General features: G+C 46.2%; 1 long non-coding RNA gene across 1 annotated transcript in view; it reads left to right on the top strand.

Annotated features, from left to right (window-relative positions):
• LOC308068748 overlaps window positions 1-7,340 on the top strand; it is a 50,294-nt gene extending 42,954 nt beyond the window's left edge. Inside the window, exon 4 of the long non-coding RNA XR_013930115.1 lies at window positions 2,614-7,340. This is a non-coding gene — a long non-coding RNA (uncharacterized lncRNA). The remainder of the gene's footprint in view (window positions 1-2,613) is intronic.
• The last annotated feature ends 6,438 nt before the right edge of the window (window positions 7,341-13,778 follow it).

Genomic DNA, 13,778 nt, shown 5'->3' on the forward strand with positions numbered 1-13,778 from the left:
GATCTAGCACGTACCCCTTCGTTCACGCAAACGTGGGTGCCTGCTTCTGTGCCAGTTACTTAGAAGGGAACTAAGCCCAGATGTTGGTGGCCCCTTTCCCACAGGAATAAAAACACTAACGCAAGGACTTGTAGGAGAAAGGTATAGCAGATTTGTCCCAGAGGCTAATGTGGTTACATGGATCATCCTACATCAGCATCATTTTGAAACCCTGCTAGGGAGCTGCTGGAGCTGCTTCGGTTGTTTTCAGAGCACACTGCAGACTAGCTCTAGTCATTGTGACTTGCCAACCTTTAACAGCTCAAGTAAGGTCTTGTTGCTCCTTGATTGGAGTCCTGACTCAGCATGGAGCAACGACCAGCAGATCCCACTCTTTCAGTGTCTGTCATGGATAAAGAGGCTCTGGAAGGGGAAAAAGCCTTCATATTCCCCACAAGGAAATCCAGAAAAATACGTGCTCTGAAATCATTTTCTGTGAGGATGGTAGTGTGAATTGAGAGATCATAAGCCAATAATTACTGCATGGGGAATTATTGATTACACAGATGTCCTGACATTCTCAAGCAAGTATATGCACAGACATGGTTACACCAGAGCTACTCTACACACTTCCCTCTTTGAAGAAAGGCTCTGCTGTTTTCATAGTTGCTTCACTTCTCTATTAAGTTTCCATCTTTTGTGTGACTATCAGAGCAAAAGTCTGCAGCAGGACAAAGATCTGACTTCAAAGACTTGTAAGAGCAGGAAACAGCCCAGCACCCGGGGAAGATTCCAGTTGCTGATAGGCGAGCAATCCTGCAAACTCCGCTTTGTTTGCAATGCCAGTCTGACTCACACTTCCCCAAGCACAGCGTATTTTTCACTTTAAAAAAACCCAACCCAAACCAAAAACCCCAAAACAACCCCAAAGGAGCAAGCTTCAAGTGACTTTCCCACGAGGCAAAAGTTCTTAGGACACAGAAGAAGTTGCCATGAGCCGGGTAGCATGATGCTTGTGGCTCTGCAAGAGAGCTCCTGCACCTGGAAGGATGCGCAGAGGACCATCCCCTAAACAGATGGAGCACAACTCCAATCCCATCGTGGCGAGGCCAGTGCTGCCTAGCCTACAGGCAATTTTGCAAGGACAGAATTGCAACAGAGTCTATCGCGCTCTGCACAGTCCCATAAAACACACTCATGGGAAGGAAAAGCTTTCCAGGAAAACAGGCACTGCTGGAGGGACAGGACAAGCAGTTTTTCTGCTTCTCCACAACCTCCACGTCCTGGTTAGTGCATGTTCTTGGGCACCATCTGCTGGCATTTTCTCCACGAGGTGGCTTTGCACAGACCCAGGTGGCTGCCCCCCAGGGTCGGGGGATTTGGGCTGAGGATAACTCTGCACCGCCAGCAGGGTAGCCCTGGCACCGCACAGTGTGAGCACAACTCCAGTATTTCACAGGCAAGCTTACTCCAAAAGCAGATGGTCTGCTTTCCAGCAGAGTTTAAGCTAACACACTGTGGATCCATGCAGAACCAACCCAGATGTCCAGATGCTACAGTCCCAGAGCCAGAGGTAAGGTCTCTGCAGGAGCCCACGGGCTGGCCCAACCTCGTGGTGCAGAGCATCCGACAGCAGCGACGAAAGCAGATGAGACCAGGGCCTCAGGGGAGTCCTAGCAGATGAAAACACATCCCACGTAGACATCTCAAGTCCCTGTGACTTTGGCTCAACTTGTTCCCCAGGCTCCATACGATGCCAGTTTCATTAATTTGAAAATCAGCTCATCGTTAATCCGGAAAAGGATGAGTAGCAGGGTACAGCTTGCTGCTTTGGAAGATGCAAGGCTGTTCCCTCCATCCTCCCTGGAGCCCCTCTCCCTGTAACACCCACGCTACCCTCAGAGAACAGGCTCATACCGAGCTTTTGCAAGGAAGCTCCGCTGCCTGCCTTGGCTGCTGGATGGTTGCAGGAGCAAAGGAGATCCCTGTGATGCAAAAACCCTGTGCTCAGCCGGAAGCAGCCTGGCAGCAGAGCAGAGTTATCATTGATAACGCCGTTCTGCACAGCAGCCAGAGGTAAACCACAACCCAGCACTTCCCTGTTACAGCCAAAGCTACTGCTGGTTTCCACCAAATATAGCTGCATTTATTTTTATTTTCTTTAGGAGTGACACTCAGAATTAAGTGCACAGTGAAGATAAACAGCCCTCTACATGATTACACATGGGCCTCTGAACCAGACAGAAATGCTGGGGAACCTATTCTCTGTAATTGACCAATCAAAACAGCCTGGGACAACACCAGGATATAAGTATATTCCCTTTGGGAACAAGTATCTTGCGTTTCAAGAACAAAACATCTTTGAAATGTTACAGTGAGAGAAAGAGAAGTTCGACATGCTGAAGGAGGAAAGGGAGACATGCTTCCTTTCCTGGTTATCTTGAATATTTTAATTGTGGTCCTACTGAGATAATTCGGAACTCCTAATTAGGGTATTTCAGGACTGCAATTTACACAACGTTGGGGTTTTGGTTTTTTTTAATGACTTTCTGAACGTGCCTGGTTGATTGCTGCCCTTTGTGTCTGCCATTCCCTGCACCCACCACACTTAACTCCAGCCCCTTCTCCTTTCAGACACCCACTTAAGGCTGTGATCAGAAGAGGAGGAGAAGACCTACAGCCTGCAGGATTGCCACCTTAGGGACTGCTTATGAACAAGCCGAGCATCCCGGCTTTCCAGTGGACTCCTCAGCCAGCAGGGCTTCTACTGCCATGGGGAGCAATATGAGGAGGCAGACACCTGGGAGAGCACTGATAACCATCTCCTCCCCACACTAAAAGCTGTGAGGCCAAACAGAGGGGAATTACTGTTGGGACTGGAAAGTTTTAATTGACTTTGCAGCGGTCATATCAGAGAGGCTAGTCAGAGGCTTGTCCTTGCCTTTTGGGCCATGTAGTCCTTGCACCATGAGGTTACACATCTTTCCATCTTCTTTCCATCTGTCTTTGGGGGACATCCTGTGCCTCCCATTTCTCTTCATGCATTTTTCCCCCCCTGGAAATACACTTTTGTGGCGCGCACTCTGCTGTGTCCGTTCCTTTGTGATCTGCATGTTGTGCCGAGCACAGCTAAGACCAAGGCAGCTAAATGCAGCTTTGGTTTCCTCGGCCATAAGCATCCTTACCTCCATGCTTTGGAAGGCAGAGAGTGTCTCCATCCTCCACGCCTCATACACTTCCCTGACAAAAAGCATGAGCGGCTGCTGGGGCTTGAGGCAGTGCCCGTGGACTTGGGAGCACATAAACCACCCTGGCCCAAGGCATGCTGCCCCAGCAGCTCCATTGTATCACATATCCATTGCAGACGATGTTGGCCTGGTTTTTGATCCCATTTCCTCTTCTGGATGGCATGAGGCCATGCAGGCTGGAGCTAAACTGCCTGTGCTACAGCTGGTTGTGCATCTGCCTCCACCTCAGCAATAACACGTAAACCTCGGCTTGTATCTTGTGTCTCAGGGGTTACACCGAAGAGACAGGCAGATGTGCCATCAATACATTAAGGTCTCAGGAAGAACCACAACAACCACAGATGCTGTATTTTGTCCTACTACTGTTCTAGTTCCCCAGGCATTTACTATACACCCATGGCCAACAAGGTTTTGTATTCCAGTTCTTGTCAACCCCTGTTATTGAGGCAAAGCCATGTGTGAATGGATGTAACCTGAGGAACCAAACCCCACTGCTCTCTTGCAGCGGTTTCCACACAACCTCTGGACTTCCATAAACAGAATGAATGCCTTTAAAATTGCAGCCATTCAAATGGAAAATACTGCTGAACAACTCCGACATAGAACAAAAATAAAGATGGCAGAATTACAATTGCGGAGCAGGAAACCCTGAACATTTTATCAGCCTCTAGAAAGCTCTAGGAACAAATAATAACTCTCAAAACACAACCCTGGAAACATTAAAAAAAAAAAGAAAAAAAGAAAAAAAAGAAAATATTGCGTTCCAAATTATTACACCAGTCAAATCTGAGCCACTTTTGCTGGGTGCTCGTCCTCCCTGCTGATCTGAAGCCATGTGGGAAAATACTATTCATCTGTCAATGGCATGACAAACCTGGGAAGAGACCCCGTGAGAAGTTGTCTGCTCGCACTCCTTGATTAAACAAGAGCTTTGAGCAAACAGACCTGGCCTCGGTTGCTAAATGATACATCTTCTTCACTAAATGGAAAGAGGACAAGAGAGAAAACACTGCTCTGAGCTCATTATTTCCAGACTTTCAGCTGTCAAAACACTACACAGTATCCCCATAACCTGAGAAAAGGGCCAGAGAGTTCAGGTCCAAGGTCTAGGTTCCCTAACCATGCAAAGCCAGGCCCCAAGACATCAGGGGTATTTGGTCTCCTGTGCCTCCCTAGCTCGGAGGGATGCACTCACCTACACACCCCAAAGCACTAGCCCTGGAAATGCTTTTCCAGTGGAATGCTTGATTCCCTGCCCCTGAGGGTCATTGCTATAACATCTCTCAGCAGAAACAATTCTCAACAAGGGGGGAAGAAAAAAAAAAAGAAAAAAAAAAAAAAGAGAGAGAGGCGAGAGAGAAAAACCACAAAAAGATGCTTAAGCAACACAGGATTTTCTACAAATCCACCAAGTTATTTTTAGACTCTCCTTTAGGATGCAAGCACAACAGCCCATTTCAAGGCCCTGTGTCCTTCATCTCTCCTGGGAATAGACCTGCAACACTGGCAAGGTAAGGGCAGGTGGAAGCTTTGTGAGCCGAGAGCTGATGAAACTTGGGCTCTGATAGATGGCTTTTCATGGCTGATTACAGCTGACAGCTTCATGCGGATGGAGCGCTTCTGGTCTCTTCTCTGTGCGGACTTGAGGGCATGGAGAAAATGTGGAGTCAGTGGGAAGTCAAGGAAGGATCTATTCAAGTGTGGCCAAGACAAGCAGCATGTGTATACCGAGCCTGTTTGCTCAGACTCTTTTAGCTATGAAGTGTTCTGTGGAAGGCACTGGTATTCAGTAGTCAGGATAAACACAAGCAGGATAAGACCCACAGCCTTTTCAGTCCTGCAGCCTGGTGCTGGATAGAAGCTTCTGCCCTGGATAGGGGCTTCTCCATCCTCCCCACAGCTAAACACCAAAGTGGGCACCAACAAGGTGGTGTTCAAAAGCTGCCTGGCCCAAAGGACCGCTGCTCTTCCAGTCTCCCTACATTCCTGGAACACATTTGGAGCGCCATGTGGTCTGCTCTGCTTCTCGCACACTGCGTGATGAACTGCACATACATCAAAATGCATGTGCACAACAGCAATAATGAGCATGGAGTGAGCAAAGCCGCTACCTCAAATCTAAAACATAGCTCAGCAAATATGAAAAAGTGACTGTCTCTAAGCAGCAAACCAGAATTCATCCAGGGAGAGGAGACATACTGCACTCACCTTCGTTGGCCTCCACAGGCTGAACATCCTCCCAGAACTTCCAGACAGCACAAGCTGCTGCAGTCCTCCAGCATCACGTGGAAGGAGCCTTGTTTTCCCAAGGACTGTGCAGGAGAAAGGCGGGAGTGCTGTGGGATCAATGCTGAGCACGTCTCTTCCCGAAGCTATAAATGTGAATCATTTCTCTATTATCATGGTCCGAGGGAAGTAAACGTGCCCGCCTAGAATTTACGTCCCCAGGTCTCTGCACCAGAAAGGCTATGAGTGATCGCCTGCCACAGCACAAGCTGGGGAAAAAACAGACTTTAAAGTTACAGAAAGGGTTGCCTTTCACCAGTTGGTTCTTCTCCAAGTCCATCCTTTTCAGGTTGTGACAGCACTGGCAGTAAGATTTGTAAAAGATCAGGGAGGTCTCTACAGAAGGGGCAATGCAGCAGGATGTTGACTCCAACCATGTGATGGACACAAAACCATAAAAGAAGGGTTCTGGGGTAGGAATTGCAGGTATTTACTCTTTCCTACTGGTGAGAACAGCGATGGTGGACCATCTGGAGAGGGGTATCTTACAAACTTGTGTTTCTAGCTCAGGAGAAATCAGTTCAGGAGATGTCTATGCTTATTCAGTGAAAATATGTGTCTGAAATTTACACCCAGATGTTGAGACCCCAGGGCAGCTGACAAGCCTTGCATCGGCTTACGACTAATATGCACCATCTGTCAAAGTCAGAGAGGAAAACAGCACTTTTCCGCTTTTGGGTTGGGCTGCCTCACCACTGGTCTGGCTGAATTGGTTTAGAGAAGTGAAAATCATACACCTTCTCGAAATCCATGAATCAAAGAAGCCCATCCATTCTTTGTGAGGTCTTCAAAGGCTTCATCGCTTACATATGGCTACTTTAAAAGGAAGGAACAGAGGAGTGATCACCTGGACACAGAGCAGCACTGACAGACTCCTGACTCCAGGTTCTTGGAAGGAATGCTTTTCTATGGCATAGAAGAACAGCTGTCTCCATGACGTGGAGGACTAGAATTAAAAACTCAAGATGCATGAAGTTCTTGCATCCTTAGGGCACAAGAGAGATGCCTGAAATGTTTTCAGTCCATAGGACCTACATAAACATCCCTATGGCCCACCTCAGCCAGTTTTCTACCAGAGATATCTGAACCCTAGAAATCTTCCAGCACAGATGGCTCTAGGCAATGTGAGCCCAGAGAGGAAAGCAAACAGAACAAAAGGTCAGGTAGCAGCAAAAACAATCCTTCTCTCCTGACAAGCATTCCTGTCACAAGAAAAACAGCAAAACCGAGATGTCCCATACAAAAATCCTGAGACGTTCTCTCCCTCCTAAGGGTTCTGGACCCAGGACCTCCTTATCTGCCAGTGTTTCTCTTCTCCTCCAGATAGTATCCAGAGAAATCAACCCATTAAAAGCAGCTGTTTTGGGCTCTTTCACCTTGGATTCACAAATGCTTCCACCTCCTCTTCTCACAAATCTGTCCTTCCCTGAACAGTCTGGGCCATACTTCAGGATGTCATCCCAAAACAGAAACCAGCTGCAAGACCCAGCTATCTGCATCTCCCTGCCCATCACTGAACTGCAGTCACAGTGGGGGGCCGAAAAAACGTGCTTCAAGCATCAGTCAGCAGGTTACTCCTCTCTGCACTCAGACCTGCCCAGCATTCAAAGCAAGGCAGCCTCCAGCTGGGTTCTGCATTCCCTGGCTGAAGCAAGAGCTCCTATTTCTATGCATGTCCTAGTTTCTGGTCATAATTCAGTGGTACATTAAGATCAAGGCTGCTTTGACTACCTGTATGCATTTAGAGAGGATTTCTACAGAAGAAGCTTTTAAAAGCAGCAATTCACTTGGCTGTGAAGCTAACTTCAGGTTTGCTGTTGCTGTTTTTTTAAAAAAGATACCTCCACCATTAAATTGCAAACAGCAAAATAAATAATAATAAAAAAAAAAACCAACCTCAGAGAAAGTTGTCAAGAGCAACAGAAATGCTTCTAGTATTGATCAAGTTGAAGATGTCCCCGTTCATTGCAGGGGGGCTGGACTAGCTGACCTTTAAGGGTCCCTTCCAACCCAAACCATTCTATGATTTTATAAGTGCATAGCGAACTCTGGTTTGAGTTCTCAAAGCAGCTAAAAATGCTGATATCAGCATGGGGTACCACATCCCATGTGGCAGTGCCTAACGAAGTAATTTGAGCAGGATAAAACAGGAGAAAGGTTCAGGCAACCTGCTGGTAACTGCTCCTGCATGAAGGCGTGCTGGGTTTGTGGGCTCCTCTAGGAGACCGTCAAGCTGCACGAGGGAGGAAGGAGGATTTTAAACAGTGAGAAGCAAGGAATGAAAGGGGAAAGTGGGGAGGGGAAGAAGGAGGAAGAGAAGAGACAACAAATGACTATTCATTTAGCACAAAGAAACCAAGATGTCAAGAACAACATTAATCAACTCACCAAGGGATGAGACAAAATTCTGTAATTGCCTCTACACCGATGTGAGAAGCCTGGGTAATAAACAAGAGAAATGGGAATTGCTCATTTACAGAGCATAAATTTGACCTAGTTGGTATCGCTGAAACCTTCTGGGAGGAATTTGCATGATTGGAATATATAACAGAAGTCAGTGTTCATAACCTGTTTGGGAAGGGGAGGGGTGCTCTGCGGTGGCATTATCTGTACGGGCCGTGGGTGGCTGGAGGGACGGCACTGCCGATGCGCAGGGAGAGCCTCAGCTCACAGCACGGTCGTGGAGCTCCTTCTCCACAAAACTCAAAGCAAACCCTTACCAGAGGAGCAGTCTGAGCGATTCAACTTGACATTTCCAAAGCCCTGCCCCAGGATTATAAGACTCATCTAAAAATTTTTCAGAATTTAGCAAAAGCGTCTCTAAAGCTGCTCCCACACACACACAGAGCCGTGCCGACACGGACCTCTGGGCAGAGCAGTGCAGGAAGGCAGCCGAACTGAAAGGCAGCTGTCGCTCCAGTGCAAGCAGTCGCACTAATCTTCTAATGCTCAGACAAAGCAAATGCCAAACTAATGAAATACCGGCTTATGTGTTCCAACTGGAAAAATTCAGACTGAACATAGTCAAGGGAAAAAATTCACAAGAAGTTAAAAGTCCAAGTGAGGATATTTTTCCTAAAAAAAAAAAAAAAAAAAAAAAGGGTGCTAGGCAAGCACAAATACCATGATTCAAGGAAAACTGCTATTTATAAAAAGCCTGGGGATGAAAGACCAGTATAAAGTGATGAGACACATAATCTTCATGAAGAGAAGGAAAAGTAAGGAGGGATTTGATGCAAATCAGTTATTTCATTCCTAGCTTATATTCATTGGGAAGGGAGACTCAAATAATTCAACATCCAGACAACTTCACAAGAGTTTAAAGAATCTTTGTAATAGCTATGCTATTTCTGGTATGCCAAAAATAATGCAGAGATTAATGATTCGTTCTGCATTTGGGAACGGGCACAGGCACTGCCTTCCACCTTCCCTCCTCGTGGCTGACATCCCTGGGAAAAGCCGCTGTGCTCTGCTTCTTTTGCACCCTCCAAAGAACAGTCACGGGTTTTCCACTCACTTTGGGGCTTCCCCCCCCTCCTTCAAACAGCATGAAATACCCTCTTAGGAACAAAACTCACTCTCAGCACCACAGCCTCACAGTCCCAAACCTGGTACACCACATGCAAACACTCCCAGTTCTTGCACCCCCTGCAGCCATTTCATACAGTCCATGGGGGACCCCACCCCAAACAGCGACAGGTCTGAGCTATCTCTCAAGCCTTCACTAATCCTTTGTGTCAAAAACCCATCTCCCAGAAGCTCCTTGCTATCTCCATCAGAAACACCTAAAGATCTCCACCACAAAGGTGTCTTCTCTGGCCAGAGCGGCTTCCACTTAAGAACCTCTGAATTTCTTTGGATTTATTTTTCCCCAATCTATTTCACGGAGAAAAAATAGCTGGTAGAGTCAGGTATCACCATTTCAGTTACCATTACCTTACAATACTATTATTAACATAAGCCATAGAAAAAACTTTAACTGGTTCCTCAACAGGCCTCAAAGTTTCATTAACCAATAGGCAATCAGCATCTGCCCTCCAGATACATCCAGGGAGTCATGTGGGATTAACCAGATTTAGGATAACTAAAACTGAGTTATGGTTAAGTTTGCAGATAATAGAAACCATTGGAAAGGGCTAAATAATAAAAAACGTTTCAAAAAGATCAGACTGCTGGACAGAGGCATGTTCAGACACAGCCATATCTAGGTCACACCCAGGAACTAGGACAGCTGACCATTCTCACCAAACGAGACTGTCCTGGCCACCGTATCAAAAAGAACAAGCAGGTGTAAACTGGGAGCCAAACCCACGTTCTCTGTAAAATTCCCTAGCTAAAAAAGTTTTCAGTCACTTCATGCATAACCTCAGGACAATGAGGAGACAGTCCTCTTTTTTCAACCCTGATTCGTAACTGTCCCAGTTACAAGGCTATGCCTAAGATGGGCAAGGTTTGGAGAAGAACTCTATGAACTTTTGGGGCGACCTGGAAAAATGCGGTGGAGAGCACCAACGTTGAAGGGCATGGCTGATCAGAGCACGCATCGCCAGGAAGAAGAGAGAAATGCTATGCAGGCTTTTCTCAATGCAAAGCCCCAAAAGCCAGCAGCTGGAAGTTTAGTGGAGGAAAACGCAAGACTAGGAAAGACGCTGACACCTCAGTAGAGCTAAGGAAACCCACAGCAGAGCGAGTCATCTCAAAGCTGTGCTTTATTTACCACTGCTCGGCATCCACAGCATGCTCTGCCATAACCTGGACAGCCAAGGCTGACGACAGCCAGATGAGGTGCCCGGGCTGTGTAAGAGAGGTGCCTGTGCTGGGGAACGGGAATTGCAGATACCGCCAGAATACAGGGCGTGAAGAAAGTGAGAAGAAGAACTTGAACGTAAACCTCCGTGCTTCAAGAGCTGCCCACCCTGCGCACAGCTAGCCTTCACCGGAGAGAATTCAGCCGCCTTTCAGGGGAGGGTGGAACCCCCCAGAACTCCAATTCACTGGAGGAAGGACTTGTACATTCATCACATAAACTACTTAGAGCGTAAACTATTCGGCTTGAAATGCATCTATACAGGGACAAGCTCTGCCCAGTAAAGCATTTCCTACAAGCCCAATTTAGCTGCACAACTGCAAGGCACCTACATTGGCGCAGCTGCCTCCTCTCTTGCTTTCCAGCCTTTCGTTAGAGCCAGGGCAACAGATCAGGGAAACCCAGCGTGTTCATGGGACCTCAGCTCGTGAGCCTGTCATGTGCAATACCTTCCTTTTACCCAACCGAGTCCACTCTGAATCTAGTTTACTTCCTCAGAAGTGTAAGATCAATCCAAGCAAGTTAATACTGTGCCATAGTTAAATCCTACGGTGATTAGAAAACCTTTGATGCTTACATTTGAGTAGAAATATGCTTAGAAAAATGCTGGCTTTAGCTAAAAAAAAGCCTCTCGATATACTAATAGTCAACTGATCAACAGATAGTAACTTACCGCTAAATAATGCTGATCTGGAGAGGGACCCTGATGTTATAAATAGCCTCTTGCCAGCTGATTTAAAGATGCAGAAGTGAACACAAGCAGAACTAGCTGAAGGAATGAAAGATGACTACATCAGCTCAGAGAATCAGCATTTTAAGAAGAAAGCAAAAGCCCTGGATGTCAGAGGAATTAAATAAATAAATAAATTACCTAAGCCTAATAAATGTACCAACCTTGTATATTACAGCAGAGAAGCATGGGTCAAGGTTTTATAGTGGTGTCTGAGTCTGGACCTCCCAGGATGCATAATCCCTGTCTTGCAGATGACTTTTGAAGACCAGGTTGCCACAGGTTCCCAAAAGAATCAGCTGTAAAAGAGCATCCCCCCTGCAAACCGAGCCCAGGTGTTGGTGGCTGGGCCACAAGGGTCCCACAGCTGTAAAGGAGTAATTGAAGACATGCTCTGGAAAAGCACCAGGAATGACAAAGGAATGCTTAAAACCATATTCAGCTGCACATGCTGGACTTGGCAGTGACGTGAAGCATCAGCAACTAGAATGAAGCATCCAGCTGATAACCAGGATAACCTCCACAAGTAATTTCTGCCATGCCTCTGGAAGACACTGGGTTCCAAAGCTTGCCCATGTTCTTGTGAACTATGCAGCAGGTGCATGGAGACTAAAATGCCGCTAGGATTAGGGCATGCACTGAGCTGGTTGCTCTAGTTTCTTGTTTGGAAAGAGTGCTGAAATGAAAAACATCATAGGCTTGTTGCAAAGATATGAACTCAAAGCCTTCTGCATATCAGAAAGTGACACTGAACATTATTCATCCCAAAATACCGTCTCACATTTAAGCACTTCCAGAAGGCACAACCATATTGTCCACATCATCCTAGTTCATCACAAGCAGAGGAAAATTTATTTGCCCGTCTCCTACAAACAGCACATGCTAGAGTGTACTTCGAACCTCCCTCAGCCTCTGCACTCATGAGCAGCCCTCACTGCGATCGTGTCCTCACGTGCTTGGTGGCAGGAGCTCTGCACCTTCTGTGGCCCAGGGGATCAGACCACCATCTTCAGAACTGCAACTTAAAGATCCTCCTGGCATGAAAGTCTTCAATTGAGAGTCAAGAAAAAGAATGATGAGAATACAGCAAAGATACTTTTCTTTTGACTTCAGTTCTCCGTCATTATCCTGTTAATGCAGCTACATGTTCAGTGCTTCATTGTTCATCTCCAGAAAGACTACCTGCTGTCTCTTCACAAAGAGCCGATGACATGAAGGAGCTCTATTACTTTAATGACTTGCAGAAAAAAACTTATTGCATATGCCCTTGACTACCCAATTTGTATTATGCAAGTTCTCCATGAGCTTGATCATTTCTTTCATCTATAAGCTTGTTTAAAGTGCTCTTATCTCTTCCACTCTAGCTTTTTTTTTTTTTTTTTTTTAAATATAAAGTTCTATTTCAGGAACATTGCCAAAGATGTCTACTCACAGAAAGCTTATCAAGTGCTTTTTTTACAAAGCCATGTGGTGTTAAGCTTCTTAATCACGTTCATTCATTTGAAGAACAGGGATGCGGTTATTCCTGGACACGAGCTATAATAAATATTGTCGTGTACAAAGACGGAGCTTCTCTATTAACAGAGGACAGTGTAACTGAAAATATTTGTCCCAGATAATTGTATGTATAATTACCATAAATCTGTTACAAGGCAAAAGAAATGTGATTCACTTAAACACCTCAAATTACACCTTTTTCTTTGCATGCAAAGAAGGATGGTCACACATTAGCCACTGAGTGTCAGAGAGAAGCGATGACTCTGGGTGAGGGCAGGCAATGCTTTTTTGGCTTCAGGAGACTTGCTTGCAATCACCTGCTGCTCTCAAACTCTGCGCTCGCATCTCCTGTTACTGCAAAAACATCTTTACTTGCAGGTCGGACTTCTCCCAGATGGAAGATGTGAAAGGCAGCCCCCCATCACACTGAGGCTAGATACCGTCCTAGGCAAATGGAACAGGAGAGCCGTGTGTTGTGCCTCCTCTCGGGGGAACAGCACCCCATCCCTCTAAGCAGAAGGCTGTAGGGCAGCAAGATGATGATGCACCATTTCAAGTCGAAACACAGAGCCACTAGTAGCTGAGTTGTGGTGTGCAAACTCAAAAGCTCAAAGCAACTTATTCAGTGCAGAGAGCGTTTCAAGTACATAATAACTATGATTGAAGAAGCCATCAACGCAACAGTAAGGCCTGCGTCATGAGCACCAACAGCAGGGCAGCCAGGAGACAGCGATAAATATGTATTTCTCGTGATCTCTGTATCAAGATACCTGCTTACTAACGAAATGTGCAAGCAGTTCAAAAAACCCAACCAACCAAAAACCCAACACAAAACAGGTTGCAGCAGAGAGGGGGTGGCAGGGAATAGGAAAAAGAAAATCCTCAAGACACGGGGTGGCTTCAGATAGAAGACAGAGATACCTGTAGCTGGGTGTTGCTCTGCCAGGCTGGCTGTTAAGGAAACTTTTGGATTATCTTCTAATGCCAGTCTGCCAGACACAATATGATGACCATGGAGCTACACAGCTGTATCCATTTCCAGTCTTCCCAGGGAAAGGTCTGACCCATTTCCTAAAGTTATTTTCCATAGCGCTTTTTAAAGAGAAAGATCAAGGAAGAAGCACACACCTCTAGCAGAGGAATCATAAACACCCTCACCCAAGCTCCATTTTTATTTAGATGCACAAGTTCAGATGTAAAGAAAGAGCAGAACAGGGTTTTCTTTGACCCT

This window comes from Falco punctatus (genome assembly GCF_963210335.1).
Source record: "Falco punctatus genome assembly, chromosome: 8".
Classification (NCBI taxonomy): domain Eukaryota; kingdom Metazoa; phylum Chordata; class Aves; order Falconiformes; family Falconidae; genus Falco; species Falco punctatus.